The following is a 19,235-nucleotide window of genomic DNA, read 5'->3' as shown; positions in this document are numbered from 1 at the left end:
CAATGCTGTGCAGCCAAAAAAAAAAAAGAGCACAGGCTTTGGAGGCAGACTTAGTTCAAAACCTAGATCTGTCACTTACAAGCTGTATGACACAGGGCAATTTCCCTGAGCCTACAGTTCCTCATCTCTGAAGTGCAGATAATAATGCCTGCTTTAGGATTCTTAGATGAAATATAAGTATTGCTAAAATAAGGACTGGTACATGCTACATGCTCAGTTGGGCCCTCATATGATTACTTTGCATAACGTGCCTTTGTAAACAGTAAAGGACTCCGTAGGTGTTGGTGCTTATTTGTCTGGATTGCACACCAGGTACAACCACTTCATGGGAAGGCTCCGAGACCAAAAGGATCACCTCCCACTGCAACCCAGGGTGCTTCCACCCAGAGTCGAGCATAAATGTGAGACCTGGGTCCCTGCACTTCTCAGCTGAGGTGGGAGCTAGCATGTGGTGCTGTGATCTTCCCTGCCAGCATCTCAGCTCCTGGCCCCTCAACAGATGCTGGATGCTGGGTTTAAGGCCCCTGCCTCAACCTTGATCCAGCACTAGGACTTGCCCACCACACCACGCAGGCCAATCTGTGCCCATGTCAGAAGCCAGACTTAACCTCAGAATCCCTCTTAACACAGTACAGCCTTACCAACTAATGAGAACCAGTTCATTACGTAAAACCAATTTTTTAAAACCTGTATCTGCAGAAGTGGGGGGGGGGGTCCCTCATTTCTAGCCTTCACTTTCCCCCATCAGGGTGAGAAAGGCAGGTGACAGAGCTGGTGCATGGTTGGGGAGGGTGAGCTGGGCCCAGGGAGGACACCAGCCTGAGTGGGGAGCACTCTGCCAGCTCCTCTCCTGATTACATGACTTTTATCTGCTCCAAACCAGGTTTGCACACACACTACGCGTAACAGGGAGAGACACAGGGCACAGAATTTCAAATGTGTGACTACACATCATACAGACCCATATAAATCATATTATTTAAAGACACAATCACCTGTGTACACAGACATGCACACACACACACCTAAGATACTCATCCACACCAAAGCACACAGAAGCAGCCACACTGACAGCCACCGGCAGACACACACACACCCTTCCCCCGGCTCCTGCCCAGCTCAGAGAGGCAGGATGAACTACATCCCTTCAGTGGGCAGGGAAGTAGGAAGTGTCCTACCTGGATCTATGGGTTCCCTTGGCCAGGCATGCACACTAGCTCTGAGCAGGTGCTTGTGTGAGCCTGCGCACACACACACACACACATATACACATTCATACACGCTTTGGCCCCCAATCTCACCCTCCTGACCCCCATCCCTACAGGCCGGACAAAGGATTTCATCATGAGGTTTGTGGCAAGGAGATGAGAAGGCTGGCAGGGAGCAGCTGCGGTCACCATGGCTACGGAGCTGACCCACTTCTCCTCCACCCAGCTTGGCCCACCTAGCCCAGACAAGGAGGGACAAGCAGCTTTGGGCCCCTCTCCCGTCACACGCAGTAAAGGTGTGGCCTCTGAGGGTGTGGTAAAGGAGGAGCTGAGTCTGAGTCCTGATACAAAGGCCACAGCAAGATATCGTCTGGGGAGAGCAGGGTGCTAAGCACCCGGCCCCTGCAAGACTCAGGTATCCTCCAGCCTCAGGGCTTCTGGCCTCAGGGGCCCATATGGTTCACACACTTGCCCTGGACCCATTCTTAGACACAGTCCTCACAGCAGGGCAGGGGGTTGGGTGTCTGGACCCAACCTGTGTCCTCCAGACTCCAAAGACCCAAGGTGAAACAAACCGAGAGCTGAGCGAGCCCGGTCTCCTGTTCAGGACAAGGTTCCTGAGAGAAAGGCTGGGCTTCCCTACTTGGGCTAAGCTGCTGGGGGCACAGCCAGGCCTCCCTTCCTCAGACAGGGCTGCCTTGTATCTTCTCTCAGCCAGGGGGCTCCTGAGGACATGGCCACACATCTGCCCTCAGAACTGGGTTCACAGAGGAACAACTCGGCTCCAGACAGCTTAGTCTTATGAGGAGACGGCTCACAAGGTAGGATGAATCACTCCTGCATGACAGCCTCCCGCGGCTCCATTTCCTTCAGGAGAAAGTGAAAACCCCTCACAAGGCCGACAGGAGGAGTGACCCAGGTCCTCTTGGACTCCTGCCCTTCCTCAGTATTCCAGCCACACTGGCATTCTTTTTATTCCTCAAAAGTACCACTTTGCCTCCTGTCAGCCTGGAATGCTCTTCTCCAGCCTGTCCCCACCCTTGTGTTCTGGCGACCTGGGATCGGTCTGTCACACCACCTCCGCTGGCTCAGCCCCACTCAGTGCTCAGCCCCTGACTGGATGTCACATCCTGGGAGAGTCTTTCCAGACAAGGTTAGACTCCCTGTCGTGCTCCCCCAGACCCTATACTGTCTTTGCCTGTTATGGGTTGAATTCTGTTTCCCCCCACCCTCTAAAAAAAAGCTAAGTTTAAAACCCTAACCCCTGGTACCTCAGACCTTGTTGGAAATAGAGTTGCTGCAGATGGCAGATGTGGTTAGCCAAACTGAGGTCATCCTGAAAGAGGGTGGGTCCCTAATCCAGAAGGACTTATAAGACTATGGCTACGGGAAGACAGAGATACACCACAGAAAGAATCCCTGTAATGATGAAGGCAGAGACTAGGGAGACAGAGCAACAAGCCAAGGAATACCAAGCATTGCCAGCTGTCACCAGAAGCCAGGAGGGAGCCATGGGACAGCCTCCCTTGGAAGGAACCAACCCTGCTGACACCTTGATTTTAGATTTCCAGCCTCCAGAACTGTGACACAATAAACTTCTGTTGTTTTAGGCCACCTGCTCTGTGGCACTTTGTTACAGCTGGTCCTAGGAAATGAATACACCGCTTGTCTTATCTTGATCGGTGCCTGCCTCCCACACGATGCCTGCCACCCCCACCCCCTGCCCCGGCTGTGTGTTGCTTAGAAAGAGAAACCATGCCATCTTCTGCATCCAGAACCCCCCAGTGCCTGGCACACAGTAGGACTCTGTAAATATTTGTTGAATGAATGCATGGTGACCTAAAATAAGCATTAACATAAAAAATAGTATTTATAGCTGGATAGTAGAATTGTGAGTCATTTTTATTTTCTTCATGTGACATATTGTGTTTTCTAGAGTTACTACTTTAGAAACCGTATTAATGCTCTCATAAAGAAAAAGTGAAAATACATATTTTTTGTTTCAAAACATATATTAAAATAACAGACATTTCCACCAGCGTATGTGTTGTGAACAGGGAAAAGTTCTGCTCTCTTGGTAACTGTCTTTTTATTGATTAATTGATTTCTTCTCATGTCACAGGAGTGCCTTCTGGAGTCAGATTTACAGCTTGAGCTCTGGGGCCTTGCAGGGCATAGATTTCAGGGGAAAACATCCAGGCAGAGTGCACATGCTTCCTGGCCATCTCCATTACCCAATCCGTCTCACAGCTCGTGGCCGGATGTGGCTGCTATTGCCTGAAAGGGGCTGCGAGACTTGGTCCTTAAGCATCCCACTAGAAAACACCCTGGAGCTGAAGGCCACTCCCAAACAGAAGCAAGATGCTGCCCTCAGTGGACACACTGGTCCAGAGCTTCGCAAGCTTAAATGTGTACAGAAATCACCTGGGAATCAGGTTGAAACACAGATTCTCATTCCAGGGGTCACAGAAAGGTGGAGCTTGAGTTTTTGCATTTCAAACAAGCCCTCAGATGATACCACAAAGTTAGTTGGAGGACCACCCAAAGCACCAAGAGGTAAAGATAAAAATACCCTGGCTGCTCTGCAGAAAGAGTGAACTCTTTAGGATGGGAAGACCAGAGCAGGCATCATGGATCAATTCACTGCAGAACACCTCAAGAGATAGGTGCAATTTGAAGAAGAAAGAGGTGGAAACTAGCTGGGAAGGACTAGAGGAGGAATGGTATGTTCAGAGGCTGGTGAACAGAGCAGTGCAGTTGAAGCAGGAGGTGGGTGCAGCTGCGGAAGAGACAGCTGGGAACGTAGGCTGGGAACAGCCCAGAAAGGGCTCTGAATGCAGGGCTGAGAAGGTTGGCTTTAATCCTGCAGGGAGTGAAATCTGACATGGCTTAGATGTAACATTTTACAAAGATCAATCGGACACAGGGCAGAATCAGAAGAAAGCCTGATGGCTGGAAGAGCAGTCAGGAGGCACATAAGAAGGGCTGCACTGCTTCAGACAGTGTTGGTAGAAAGAGAAAAGGGGTGCAGGAGTCGTGGAAGGGCTCAGGGGACTGCCTGGAGTTGGTGATGGGACAAAGTTGGGGGAAGGGAAAAAAGCAGAATCCAGCATGATTTACAGGAAGGGTGGGGGCTGACAGGTGCCACCAGCAGAGCACGTGGTCCTGGAGGGAAAAGCTGGCTTAAAGGAAACATGAGTGCCCATTTTGGATATGATGAGTCTGAGATAATTTTGCAATTCCCCCATGGAGGTGTTGGGCAGGTAAGCAGATACCCTGGAGTTCAGGAGATCAGAGTGGGTGGGAAGGATTTGGGTGTGTACCCCAGAGGGAAAAGTGGGGTGTGGAAAGGAAGGAGAATGCTCAGAGGAGGGTGAGGAAAGAGTGAGAGGTAATGCCCACAGTTAGGGGGAGGAGGAAAACGACATCCACCAAAGGAGGGAAAGTCAGCAAGTCAGGGTAGGAGAACTCAGAGAAAATGTCACGAGTACAAGGATGACCAATCTGAAGACCCGACCACACCCTGACATGGAGACCAAGGAGAGGCCTGCGTAGCTCAGGATGCAGGAGGGCAAAGGAAGCCCAGAGCAAGAGCACAGCTTGAATGGAAAGCAGAATTTGGACTAGTGGAGAAGGGAGCTGGATTCCCTGGGGAAGGTCTGAGTTGCAGCAGGTTGCCAAGGGGCCTGGGGCTCCCAAGCCCTTATTCCGGCTCAGCCCATGCACAAGAAAGACAGTATGGCCAACCCACAGAACCTGCACATCCACCAACTACCGAATGCCCGGGGCCAGAGCAGACAACTGGAGGAAGAGGTCTTTGGAGCAAAGTCTATTTCTGGGCAGCACAATTTATCATCCAATTAGGACTCTCTCTAAGAGTGAGCAGAGACACTACTAACAATCACACCACAGTAACTTAAGACTGTCCCAGGCAAACCTTAGCCCTGGGGGATACTGGATCCCCCCAAATATTCATTTGGTCCCTGTCCTCCCTTCCTAGAAGGGGTGGTGGAACTGACAGGTGATAGGGACAGACTAGCTCAGCCTCAGAAGCAGAAGCCCCGCTAAGGATGTGGGTGAATAGAGAAATCTCTCCCTCTCCCAGCCCCGCTTCAGCCTGAGAGCTGACGCCCCCGCCAGGGACGCGGCAGCACCACGGACAGCGCCGCCACTCCCACCCCCACCCACCACCCCCACCGCGCGCTCCCTGCTCGCCTGGCCCTATTTGGTCAGGGCCACAGCTAGGTCGGATCAATATTTCATGGAGTAAGGGGCTCCGGTTACTAGACCCGCTCTGAGCCGGAAGGCGCCGCCTGCGCCCGCCTCCTGCCCTAGGGACCCTCCCAGGGAAGCCAGCAATCCTCGCGGCCCCAGCCCAGACAGACACCGCCCTCAAAGCCCTCCGCCTCCCCGCCCCGCAACCCCGGCTCCGCACCCTCTCTGAGGCACAAAGCCCCAAGTGCATGCCACATGCTTGCACGCAGCCACTTAGACACACCACACAGCCAGACACGCACTCTACAAAGATTAGGACGTACACAAAACAGACACACACCACACCCAGCACGCAAGCAACCTAGACACACAGTACACACACATACACACACCAGATGCCTCACAGACACACAGTACACACAGGCACATTCACCACAGACCCACAAGCACATCACACAGAAGACACCCTGCCATTCACACGCACACTCACACGACGCACAGAGCCTCCCCACACAGACCCTCAGACTACCACTCAGAGGTCCATTCACCATGCACACATATATTACAAACTCTCTCTCTCAAACACACACACACAATATATGCCTTCACAGAGACCCTTAGACATTTGCTGTGGATGCACAAGCACATGGCCCACACTTCCCAGGCCCCCCACCCTCCTGGAGCCCAGGCCTGCCCTCCCACTGAGAGCACAGGAATGGGGAGGAGCAGGCAGGCCTTCCCTCCTGCCCACCTGGCCTTGGTCTTGAGCCCTAAGGATACATCCTCTGTGTCCTCTGAGGGGCCCTTCAAGGTCACTGTCCAATCCCCAGGGGCAGGAGTTCAGCGGCACAAAGAGGTGGGAAAGGGGACAGCAAGCAGAACAGGGCCTTTGAGACCCCAAAGCCTCCTGGCTTTGCTGTGGCTGGGCCCTAAGCTTTGGGGACAGCCTCACCCTCATCCGTGGACTCAGCGCTGTCTGGGACTCCAGCCCTCTGGGAGGACTTGAGGCCTGTCTTGTGCATGGAGATCGGGCGGACTGTGGAGTCTGCAGCTCCTGCTCCCCCCAGCAGTTTCCCAAGTCCTGCTCAGAGGCGAGGGACACCCATCCAGACACCCCAACTCCAAGAGTCCCCCTCTCAAGCAAGGTGGAAGACAGTGGCCCACGTTCTTCTATCCACACGACAATCGTGGCAGGATTCTCTGAAAGCACTCCATGCCAGGGCACGGTGTGAGAAGGGAGTAGGCTGGTACAGTACAAGACACTCCTAAATCTCCAGGCAGATGGAAGGGAGCTTAAAGATTATCCAGGTCCACATACTTGATGTCTCTGGACAACTTCCCAGTCTTGCACTGTCTACATAACACTGTGTGTCCCTCAGTGATTTATGCCAAATCTCCATACCCCCATATGGCTCATTATTTATTTTCTTGAAATTGACACTATTAACGTAAATGCATTTATTTTAAATAGAAATTTTGCATGACTACTCTATACGGAAAGCCAATACCAATTTTAATAAATAGAAAATCACAGTAAAATAAATACAGTGAAAACAAAGATATATTATTAAAATTTAGCTACTCAGAGCTGCCAGTCAAGATCTCTGCAGGGTTTTTTTGTTTTTTTACTATGCCACATAGTTTGCAGGATCTTGGTTCCCCAGCCAGGGATTGAACCCAGATCCCTGCAGGGAAAGGACCGAGTCCTAACCTCTGGACTGCCAGGGAATCCCCAATATCTCTGTTTAAAGGGGAGGGCAGCAGGTGTTGGAAAGTTGTTAAAGACACATCACCAAGGCACTTTCTCTATGGGACAACCGTGGACTTGATAGGGTTGAAAGGGAACCAATTTTCTCAGTATGCGAGCCAAGGGCGGGCAGTAACACGCCCGTGAGCCACTGAAAGCCATCTCAGTTCTCTCTGATGGTAGCAGGCCCATGTTGAGAAGGAAGCTCTAGGCCTGCCTGCCGCCTGCAGGAGTTTGGACGGCACAGAGGCCAGCTGGCGCCCTGTTGCCACATTCCATTCTGGTAATAACAATCCTTAAAAATTGCTAGGTTCTCTCCTATTTACGAATTGTTCTTACACCTACTATCTAATACAAGCCTCACAGCAGGGATGACCATGCCCATTTCTGAATGAGAAAATGAGGTTCTGAAAGGTTAAAAGAATCCCAGAGACACAGCTATATGGAGTAGGTCCACACGGAGGAGCCCCTCAACTCCTAGGCAGATGCTTTTTCTACCCTGCCTGCATCCTTCCACCCCACAGTTGAGAGCCCTTGCTCTGGGCTGGCCCCATGCTGGGCAGTAGGGAGCAGACATGGTAACCTGGTGTCTGCCTGTGAGGCCCAAACGATCCTGAAAGGCAAAGGGCAAGTGAGTAAGGAGCTAAGGTTAAGAACTGTTCCTTGGGAGTCACACACTGCTGTCTGTCCCTAGCCTGTAAATGTCACTTCTCTGAACCTCAGTTTCCTTGTCTTTAAAATGTTATCACAGAGACTTTCCTGGTGGTCCATGGCTAAGACTCTGTGCTCCCAGTTTCAGGGGGTCTGGGTTTGATTCTGGTCAGGGAACTAGATTCCACAGGCTGCAACCAAAGATCCCAAATGGTGCAACAAAGACAGAAGATCCTGCATGCCACAACAAAGACCCGGATCAGCTAAATAAATAGATGAATACTTTAAAAAATAAATGTGAATAATAATAGTACCTGTCTTATAGGGTATGAGGATTAAATGAAATAATACATGTGGGGCTTCCTTGGTGGCTCAGTGGTAAAGAATCTCAAGGCAGGAGACACTAGGGAGTTTGAGTCCACATGCCCAAGAGCAACTATGTCCAGGTACCACTATACGTCTGTGCTCTAGAGCCCAGGAACCTCAACTACTGAGCCACATGCCCCAGCTACTGAAGCCCCTGCACCCTACCGCCCATGATCCACAATAAGAGAAGCCACTGCAATGAGAAGCCCAAGCACTGCAACCAGAGAGTAGTTCCAACTCGCTGCAACTAGAGAAAAGCCCGAACAGCAACAAAGACCCAGCACAGCCAAAATAATTTTTTTACAAATTTAAATAACAATAATGCATGTGTATAGAGTCTGGTACAGAGAGGGTGCTCAAAAACTGCTTATTACTAGGGAAGTAGAAGACTAGAAATAATACAGGTAAAGAGTGCCTGATGGGGAGAAATAAAGGCATGCATGGTGCTTCACTGAGGGGAGGAAATGAGTTGAGTTCTAGGAGATGAATACGATTCTGGCAGAGAGAACTGTCCTGACTGCTCACGCCCTTCTCAAGCCTCTCTCTCTAAAGAGAGATGAGAAAATCAGGGTCTCACCTCCTTAACTCTCTGTTCAGGCCTCTGAATGACATTTGACGGGTTCCTCAGTTCCTGCCCTGGGTACTGCCACTGCCTCAGGAAAAGATTCCCCTTACAGTCAAAATGCTAGGTCTGTTTTCTCCAGGTACTACCAGGTAGAAGGCTGGGGCCAGGCCCACCTGGCACTGTAAGGATTACAGCAGATGTCTCTTGAAGTACTTGCCCAGATAACTGACAAACAAGAGTCGTGTCTACGTGTCTGACTTTGTGATCCTTCCCAGCAGGCTGCAGTTGATTGGACCAAGGTGGGCACCTGACCTCCCCAGAGCCAATCAGATCCTCTCCTGGGAGTCTGGACTTGGATCTGCCAAGCCCTGGGTTCTATCTCTGAATGTAGCTGGAACTGAGGGATGAAATACAGGAACTATAGGTGGCCCCCATGTCTGGAAAAGCAGAGCAAACCCAGTAGATGGAGAGAGAAAGGTGAAGGCAGTCAACAAGGCACAGAAATCAGTTCCTTCAATTTCTCTTGGCCAACAGGTCTTACCTTCTAGAAGCTAATGATTTTCCTACTCCTCAGTTCCCAGGAACCCCTTGCGTCCTCATAAGAAACCCTTCTTTATTACTGAGGCTGGTTTGAGTGGGTTTCTGTATATAAGCAAAGACCTAATTAAGGACAGGGGAGAAGCTGGAATCCGGAGGCACAAAGATGAACAATCACTATGCCTGCACCGGAAGAGCTCAGTTTCACAGGAGACAAGGAAGAAAAGATGTAGACTCTGTGCAGATATGACTGAGGTGGGGGTGGGGGTGGGGGACTTGGCTCAGGAAGGGCTGGGAGGGTTCCTGGGAGGCTTCACAGCAAAAGAAGCAGCTAAGCTTGATTTTGAAGAATGAAGGATGTTCTCCAGGGAGACAAAGCAGAGGTGGGGAGGCGTTCTGGGCAGAGGGAACTACAAGGGCAGAGGCACAGAGGCACAGAACAGCCGGATGTGTTAGAGGACCAGGAGTTCAAAGTGTGGGGAGGGGGTAAGAGGGGAGACGAGGCTGGAGGGGGTACAGATCATAAAGGGCTTTGAATCCCATGCTAAAAAGCCAAGGCACTTCCTGCCCTCAATGGGGAGCTATTGAAGTATTTTAAGTAGCAGTGGGTGACAGGGTCAGTTCTGTGTTTTGGGAAGATCGCTCTGGGGTTGGACAGAGAAAGGCCTGGAGAAAGCAAGCCTGGAGGCAGAGAGGCCAGTTAGGATGCTGCAGCAACGATTCATCTAATCCTTTCATTCATAGAACAACTCACTGTTTACCTACTATGCACAAGGACCAGGCAAAACTAGATTCCTGATCCCACAGAGTCCATAGTCTAGCGAGAAAGAGGGACGAAGAAAAGCGGGTCAGGTGTGATGAGTGTCGTGAAGAAGTACAGGGTCCTATGGAGGGGGCTGATGTTTAGTTTCTGGTTTAGGCTTCTCAGCAGAAATTATGTTTGAGCTGGTTATCTGAAGGAGATAGATAAGGAAGGGGAGGGTATTCCAGAATGAGGGGACAACAGCCGAGGGAGAGGGCGAATGGTACAGACGATCCAAAAAGGTAGGCGAGGACCAGATTCCACAGGGCCTTGCAGACTACGTCAGTCTGGCTTTTATTCCAAGAAATCTTGGAAGGGTCTTAAGCAGGGAAATGACACAATCAAACATTTATCTTTTGAAGATCACTCTGACTATAGTGTGAAACATGAAATGAAGCCGGGCAAGAACAGAAACATCAGGAGACCGGTTTAGGAGGCCGTCACTGTGGTCCAGGTTGAGAGCCGAGGCGAGGCTGGGCTGGAGAGGGGCAGTGGACAGAGAGAAAGATGACGGAATGTGGAGGGAGTCAGGAGAACCAACAGCACTTGCTAAGGACTGGCTGTGGAATGTGGGGGTGAAGGAGAGGGAGGTGTCCAGGAGGACTTCCAGCTCTCCAGCTTGAGCAAGTGGGTGGCTGGTGGTGGCAGAGACGAGCTGGGGACACGAGGCAGAGCAGGTGCCAGCAGGCGGAGCTGGGGCCTGAGTTTCCACCTGAGACTGATGGTGAGATATCTAAATGTGGTCCATGAAGTCGTCATACAGGTCTTGAGCCCAGAAGAGATTAAAGTCAAATCAAGGAGATTACCCGGGAGTAGGGGGAGAGTGGGCGGTACAGGACAGCTATGAGGAATCGTGGTCACAGCAGGGCCCAGGAGCAGAGGGACCAGAAGCTCTGAGCTTGGGAAATCAGAACTGTGAAATCCAAAGGCCACCTCTCAACCCTGGGAGGCATCTGGCTTCAGTTCCATCTCTCCTAGCCAAGTATCACTTCTAGGCACAGGCACTTCCCGGCTGAGACAGCCCTCCCTTCCCCACACACCTCCTTCCTTCTTGGCAAACTCCAAGTTACCCTGCAGACCCGGCTCATCCTGGGGAAGACCTCCCTGGTCCAGGCATGTGCTCTCCCATCTGACAACCCGGGGCTGGAACCCCAGATCTGTCACCTGATGGCTGTGTGACTTTGGCCAAGAAGCTGACTCTCACTCTCACCATCTATACAAGGGCAATAATCTTCCTACCTATTCCATAGGGCTGTTTGAAGATGAAGATGTCAAGTGCTTAGCAGAGAACCTAGCACACAGTAAGCACTAAATAAATGTTACTATTATTAACATCCCACCCACCTTGGGACAGTTAGTCATGCCCTCCACCTCACACCTCCTCCATTTGGGGACTCTTTGCAGTCTGCATTGCTCCCTGCCTCTTCCTATTCCAACCTAGTTTGTGGGGCCATATAATACGCAGGGCCCAGGGCTAAATGAAAGAGCAAGCCCCCTTGTTCAAAATTATTAAGAATTGCAAGATGGTGACAGCCAAACATTAAATGAAGTGCAGGGTTCTTCCAAGCACGGGTTGCTCTGTGCAACCACAGACTGGTGAATCCAGCCCTGCCCCCACCCTCTGCCAGCCCAGGGCCTGGCCTGGATTCAGGGTCAGCCTCAATGCAAGAGAGTTAAAATGCCAACTGACATCGCAATAGGGTTTTGTGATTTCCATCTGGAATTTCATTTTATCCTTCCTATGGATACATAACATCAACATAGCCGAGGATACTGAAGATCAGAGACAGGTGTGCCTTGCCAGAGGTTCCCCACCCCCATGAACTGCAGAGCTGGGATGTGAATATATGCCTGCCTGGTGCCAAATCCCTGCCTCTTATGCTCTGGTTCCCCAGGGAGGTTGGGAGAACATGGGCCCAAGAGATAAACTTCGTCAACAAGGCCCAGAGAGAGGGAGCTGAAGGGACTGGGACTGGCCTCCTTCCCCCCGGAATGAGTCGCATAAACAACCTGCCCCCTGGGCACCCAGGCTGCTGCGCAGGGAAGGGGTATGAGAGGGCAGAAGGTCACCCCGGAGAAGGCTCTGCCTGAGGGCCACAGACCCCAGCCCGCACGCTCTGGAAATCAGCCCTTGCCCTTTCTGCTTCAGAATCTTTGGAGGCTGCCATCGGCTTCAGGATAATTCCCAAGTCTTTAGTGTCCTGCTAGACAGACCAGGAGGTCTGGCCTGACTGTGCTGACTCCTGCCCCCTTGCTCCCCGTCCTCCCCTCTGCTGCCCTCCCCACCATGCCAGGCCTGTTTCCGCAACATCAAAGCCTTAGCACACCCAGTTTCCTCCTCCTCTGCCTCCTCGACTCGTTGTCATGCTAGCCTCCCTGCATCTCTTTTTTTCCAACACATGTCACATGTGTTATTACCTGCTCTGGGCCGTCTCCCGGCTAGAATGCCCACCCCATGGAGGCAGGAGCTGCCCGACACACAGAGCTGAGAGCATCAGGTGTCCTGCGACAGATGCAGAAGAGCCCTGTGCTCTTTCTCCCCTTCCCCCCACGCCTCCCCAACCCTCCTTTTCTTGTCCAGGCTTCCTGAACTCAAGGTGTGAGGAGCCCAAATTTACAAAGGCAAGAGAATCATCACATAGCCTGCACCTTCCGTCCCTCAGTCCTGGGCTACGGACTGTTCATCCAGTTACACTGAATCCACCAAGCATCTTCTAGATGGGGTGGGGCAGTATATTTTCCAGAGACGTCTGAGTCCTGAAGTGTAACAGAGGCTGAAGTGGAGGATGTGGGTCCTGAACCCAGGTCTCTCTGGTGCCCAAGAACCTGGAGTCCTCTCTGCCTCTGTGACTCACTGTTCCCAGGCAGCTCACCTCCAACCAGAGAGCAACTGTTTCTAACTTGTGGCCTCAGTTCACACACAGCCCAGGCAGCACAGCTCCTTTGTCAGGTCAGCAAAACACCAGGGCAGGATACAGCTCCACTGTCAGTGAGAAGCCCGTGCAGAAGGCACCCCTACCCTGAGTTAACAAGATGCCAGTGGGGGAGAATCACGCCCCAGGTCAGCCAAACAGTAGAAGGGGAGACACCCCTAACTGTCAGCAAGGAAGCATTCTTGCACCCCAAGTCAGCAAAAAGGCCAGTGTGGGAGACACTTCCCTACCTCCCCCTGCATGTCTTGGGTGTATACAAAGTCCTCCGAGGTGGTGCTCCTGGGGTGGGGTGGGGTGGGGGAGTCAGTGGGGCTGGGCTTCGGCTGCTGCCCAGGGCAGACAAGGCTGCAGCCTGGGAGTGGGATAGACCCGGGTGAGAGTTCTCACATGGCACTAATGAAATCAACCACCAGCCTGCCCCCTCCTCCCCAGGGACCCTCCAGCCTCCAGCTGATGCAATGCCCAGGCCAGATAATTGTTTTCTTCCCTCCTTAAAGGGCCAGCTGCTGTTGCAGCTGCAGGCATCACCCAGACCCCTGACAGACCTCACAGAGCTTAGCACCTGGTTAGGGACAGGGCACGCCCAGAAAGGAGCAGCTCAGCCCTGGGCTCCGCACAGTAAAATCCAATTATGTACAGAGAACCAGAAGTGTCTGTGGGCAAGGAGGGAGGGAAAGGGGAGAGTTCAGGCAGAGACAGTGCCTGGTCCACTGAGACCTCACGCCCCAAGGGATGGGATCTTGGTCCCTGCTGAGTCCTTAGCCCTGGGCTCCTGTCTGCCTGTCCCGTCGGGTCCTTGGCCCTGGGCTTGCTCAGGAGTTCAGCAGTTACCTACTGAGCTCCCCTGAGTGCCAGCCTCTGTGCTAAGCGGCTCAAATCCACCATTTCATTTTCTCCTCCCAGCAGATCTAGAAGGTGGGTATGTTTTATTGAAGGAGGCTCAGAGAGGAGAAGTGATTTCCTCAGTAGCGCATAGCCAGAAAGTGGCAGAGCCTGGGTTGGAAGCCAAGTTTGCCTGACTCTGGGCTTCATTCCCTGCAGAGGGTCGGGTAGGTATGGAACCCCCAGGGCTGGAGGTCTCTAAGCCAGGCAGCGGGACAGAGGGTGGGGAAGGGGTCTGTGGGCCCTAAACAGGCTCCGAAGGGCACAGAGCTTGGGCTACGCACAGGTTTCACAGACCTCTTCCCCCTGCCTCACCTCCACAAGAGAATGCCCCATTAGGCTGCCCACATGTCCCCAGGGATAGTTGGCAGCTGCCTGATGACAGACTAATTGGTGGCTGGCAGCAACCGTGGGGCTGGTTAGTTAACCCCTTGGTGACCAGGCCTGGTCCAGAAAGGCCCTTGCCCCACCACTTCAGGCCCCAAATTCAAGGACCCCAGACTTAAGTTACCATGAGCAGAAGACTGGACCAAAGGGGTGGCAGCCTTCCTCTCTCCATCCAGACCACACCCCTGGGACTGGAATTGGACAGTGATCTTCATCCAGGCTCCCCAGCCGCACAGGGCCACATCCAGAGAGCCCCCAGGTGGAAGGGCAGCCAGCACCCCTGTTCTCTGGCCTTAGTAAGGCATTGCTCTCCCCAACCAGGGCCACGGGGGCTATGGGCCTTCCCTGGGTTTCCAGGCCCAGGGTACTGGGAAGAAACCTCCTTCTCAGGATGGGTTGTCCAGAGAAGGTGATATGGGCATGAGTCCAGGCATCCTGGGGCCAGGAGGTGAAAACACCCTCCTCTTGAATGAGAGGATGCCCAGTTTGTGCACCAAGGGTCTTGCCAAGCCTCCTTGAACCCTGGATTCCCCACCATGGATTAACCAACTGCCTTTCCTGGCTTCCCAGGAGTCCCCTCTCCCCACCCTAGGGCTGGAGTGGGCATTACCCCTTTTCTTTATATGGGGTGGGGGTGGGGGGTCCTCTCGGCACCACCATGATGTCTCATTGGAGGAAAGAGTGGCCAGCTTCTCAACCAGGCACAGGCAGCAAAAAGAAAGGCAGGCTGCCTGCCAGCTCCCTTTCCAGGATAGATTTTAAGCACTTTCCAAAAATGCCATGGGAGGCAATGCTGTTGAGGAGCAGGGGCCCAGGTGCTCCGAGCATCAGCAAAGAACTCAAGACTCTGGGGCCCTCTACTCCATTTTCCGGGCTTCTCCAACACCTAATGTTCCCTTCTCAAACCTTAGCCCCTACCCGAGTCATCACACCCACTGTCATCCTCCCTGAAACCCCCGCCCTAGACCCTGAACACTTAAGTCCCTACGTGGCGCCTCACCATCAGAGACCCTTCCCCCGCCCCGTGGTCCCCTGGACCTCCGCCATCCCCTCCCCACATCCATTCCTAGGCAAGCAAGGCCTATCGACTTACCCGGAGGTGGGGCCGGGGTCCAGACAGGGAGGGGTCTCCCCTGGCCCAAGCGACTCCGCAAGGCGGGGCAGGTGCTGCCCCGGGACCCCGCCCCGCGGACCCGGCGGTAGGCGCGGCCCGGTCCCAGGCGCGCGGCGGACTCCGAGGGGTAGGGGCGCGGGGCGGGGAGGGGCGGCGAGAGAGGCTCACGGGGGCATCGCCCGCCACCGGGCCGGACACCTCCGCTCCGCCCGCCTGCGCTGCCGGCTCCGCAGCCGCCACGGTTCTCAGCCGCCGCCGGGTGCAAAGCCCAAGCCCCGGCTGGCGGGAGGCAAAGAGGGAGGCGGGGCCTGATGGGGGCGGGGCCTCGGGCGGGCGGGCGGGCCATTGGAAGGGGCGGGGCCGGCGGGGCAGGGCCTATGGTGGTGGGCGGGGCCTAAGGGAATCTGGAGAGTCTCGGTTTGCCTGGTTGGGGGCGACCTACACTAATAAGGCCTCGAAGGGGCGGGGTCAGAGGACACTCCAAGCCTCTACTTTTCTCCAGAACGCTCCTGCTAATGCTTGTCTCCCCGCGCCCCCACCTCTACGTCTTTCTGTTCTTTCTCATCTTCCTTCTCTCTGGGGATCTCCCAGGACCTTACGGGCACCACGATACCCCTGTCACACCGTGGACCAGATCCAGGAATGTCAGATGATGAGAGAAGGGGGAAATGATCTACAAACTTCAAATCCAGTTTACAGATGCAAAACCTGAAGCCCAGAGAGGAGAGAAGGCTTGCCCAAGTGCCTGCTATGAAGAAAAAGACTTTACGATGTCCCTTTCAGACAGAGGGTAAGAGAGTAGTGTCCTGACCTGAGACCCTCCGCTCCCCTCTTCTTCTAGAGCAGTGGTTTACAACTTAGGGTAATTCTGCTCCCCCAGTTCCAGAGTGTCTGGAGACATCTTTGGTTTTCATATCTGAGATTGCTACTGGCATCTAGTGAGAAGAAATGAAGGTTGCTGCAAGACATCTACCAACGCACGGGACACCCTAAATGTCACTAATGCCAAAGGTGAAAAACCCTGCCCTAGGACTTTGCCCTCTGCCTAACTGGAGCTTCCAAGTGGGCTCCCCGAGCACTAGGACTCAAGGACGCTGTAGAGTCGTGCCTGTCCCATCTTCCTGTGCCTAACATCGCTCAGCTGGTCAATTCCACTTTGGGGCTCCAGTGTTCTAAATTCACTGACTTACAGAGGCGCCAGTATTATTACTATTTGCCTTCCTGTTCCCTGAAGGCAGGCAAAGCAAGTAGTCTCCCCGCTGAGGGCATGGATTACAATGTGACTGGGGAATGGAAAGGGGAGGGGGAGGGGGGAAGGAAAATGACTGGGATTATTTAATAAAAACAACCCTCCTGAGGATGGTGGAGGTGAAGGACAGGGAGAGCAGAATCTGTAAAGATGTGGAAGAGATGGGAGGAATCCAGACTGCTCTGTGCTCCTCCCATGTGCCCCATCACAGCCGTGTAAACCAGTGGCTCCCTTGGGAATTGAGGTCCCTTTGCACATCTGATGAAAACTTCGACACTCCCTCTGGAGAAATGTGCAGATGTACACTTCTTACATAATTTCAGGGACCCCAAAGCTCCATAATGGCTTTCAGAAGGATTGGGCAGGGGGTAGAGGGAGGGATAGGGGTTCATCCTTAAGTGCACACAGGAGAATAAACATGCAGGGACAAAAAAATAAAGCTAGAAAAAAGGAATGAAAAGGGATTTGCCTTACCTGATTTCCCCTCCCCCCACCCACCCTCCGAATAGCGCAGCTTGTGGGATCTTACTTCCTGGACTGGAGATTGAAGCCATGCTTAGCAGTGAAAGTGCCCAGTCCTAACCACTGGACCTCCAGGGAATTCCTGCACGTTACCTGATACTAAAACATATTCAGGGGGCTCCCCTGGTGGCTCAGTGGTAAAGAATCCACCTTCCTATGCAGGAGACACGGGTTCAATCCCTGGTCTGGGAAGACCCCACATGCTGTGGATCAACTAGGCCCATGCACAACAACTATTAAGTCTGTGCTCTAGAGCCTGGGAGCCACAACTGCTGAGCCCATGTGCCGCAGCTTCTAAAGCTCACTCACCCTGGAGCCTGTGCTCTGAAAGCAGAGAAGCCACCACAATGAGAGGCTTTTGCACCGCAACTAGAGAGTAGCTGCTGCTCACCACAACTAGAGAAAAGCAAGAGCAGCCACAAAGACCCAGCAGAGCCAAAAATAAATAAAACAAAAACCATATTCTAAAGCCAGTGTATTCAAAGCAGTGTGGTATTGAAGCAGACCTAGAGGAATCAGTGAAACAAAATGGAGAGCAGAAATGGACAACCACACAGGGGAAATCCGTGTAGGATGAAGGTAGCACTTCAGGAAAATGAGGGGAAATTCAGTATAGGCCTTTTAACAAATAGATGGACTATCAAGCAAGTTATTTGGGAAAATAAGAGAGAGCTGTGTTCTTACCCTACACGGGTATAAATTCCAGGTGAAGCCCATATTTAAATAATAATGCCATAATGTACCAGAAGAAAAATAAGTGAATGTTTTCACAATCTGGGGGGATGGAATGGAAAAGATTTTTCTAAGCATGATGAAACCTGTACGCCAAAGGGAAAACATCGATAAATTTGACTATAAAAATTATAAAACTATAAAAACTTCTATAGAGAAGTGTAATCATATTCAAGTTTGGAAGACTTGAAATACAAACTGGAAGGGCTGCATTCCAGTTGCCCTCTTCTCTTGCCCCTCTGGCCTGCCAGCCCCTCCCCCGAGCCGCGAAGGGCATGAGCAGAAGGGACGGATGTGGCAGTGACAGTCAAGGCAGAGTACATCGAGAAGGCTCCTCCCACGGCACCCTGGCCAGGGTCCACCTGTTCAGGGGCCGGGAAGCCCCGGAAATCCCAGCCTGGCCATCTGGGTCCACAGCAGGTGCCTTAGCACAGCGGAGCCAGTCTGTGCCGAGGCTGCTCACCACTTCTCTCGTGTGGCCATAGCAGGAACTGCAACCTTTGATTCCGCTTATGCCGTTTCCCAGAGTTAAGGCAGGAAGACTTTTTCTTAACGTAAATAAGAGTTAAATTTTTGAGGAAGCTAATAATGTTCCAGACCTTGTGCTAAACACTTAACATAGACTATTTCCTTTGACCCTTAAAACAACTCTTCTAGGTGGGTCCACTGTATTATCATCTCCATTTGACAGATGAGGAAATAGAATTTGGACGAAGTGACTTGTCCAGTCTCTTAAGTGGTGCCATCAGGATTCAAGGTCTGACTCCTGGGCCTACTTTTAATGCAAGAAAGCCAAATCCTTGGAGAAACCAATAAAACAACGTGTTTTGTTTTTTTTTAAACCTTGAGCCCAGCCTTATCCCAGGTGCTGCCAATTTAGAATTGAGAAAACCAGCCATTAGGAGAGACAGGCAGAGAAACATTTCTGACTCAATGAATCCTGGAAACATCAGAGAACATGTTAATCCCAGGAAGGGGTGGAGGGGGTGGGGAGGGATCCCAGAGATGTCCTTGAAGCTGAATCTTGTCGAGTTTCAAGGAAGGGTGAAGAAGTGGAACAGAACTTACAGGCCTCCTGTGAGAAGGAACACTGGGACTTTGGGGAGGAGCTGTTGGGATAGCTGGAGATGAGGTTGGACAAATATACTTGACCAAGCTAGAGTTTGGGCACAGAGGAGTTAGGGCACAAAGATTTTGAGAGCTTTTCCATGTTTTCTGTTGATTTGGTCTAGGGACCACCTGCTCTGCCAATCCAGCCAGCCTTGTTCCTCCCAGATGTTCCCTATCTGGGGTCAAGGTGCAGGTTGCCTAAACTGGAACCGCGG

The 19,235-nt window shown here is 52.4% G+C and overlaps 1 protein-coding gene and 1 long non-coding RNA gene across 3 annotated transcripts in view; one reads left to right on the top strand and one right to left on the bottom strand.

Moving 5' to 3' along the window:
- Positions 1-15,540, bottom strand: part of RIMS3 (regulating synaptic membrane exocytosis 3) — a 39,201-nt gene extending 23,661 nt beyond the window's left edge. For both annotated transcript variants that reach the window (XM_055586239.1, XM_055586238.1), the window contains exon 1: positions 15,387-15,540. The gene's annotated coding sequence lies outside the window, so the exon portion shown is untranslated. The remainder of the gene's footprint in view (positions 1-15,386) is intronic.
- A 253-nt stretch (positions 15,541-15,793) lies between these two features.
- LOC129655614 (uncharacterized) lies at positions 15,794-17,309 on the top strand. The gene is made up of 2 exons (XR_008716058.1): positions 15,794-16,197; positions 16,288-17,309. It is a non-coding gene; the product is annotated as an uncharacterized LOC129655614 (long non-coding RNA).
- The last annotated feature ends 1,926 nt before the right edge of the window (positions 17,310-19,235 follow it).

Source organism: Bubalus kerabau, chromosome 6 (genome assembly GCF_029407905.1).
Source record: "Bubalus kerabau isolate K-KA32 ecotype Philippines breed swamp buffalo chromosome 6, PCC_UOA_SB_1v2, whole genome shotgun sequence".
Lineage (NCBI taxonomy): Eukaryota > Metazoa > Chordata > Mammalia > Artiodactyla > Bovidae > Bubalus > Bubalus kerabau.
This window is presented reverse-complemented; position numbering and strand designations above follow the sequence as displayed.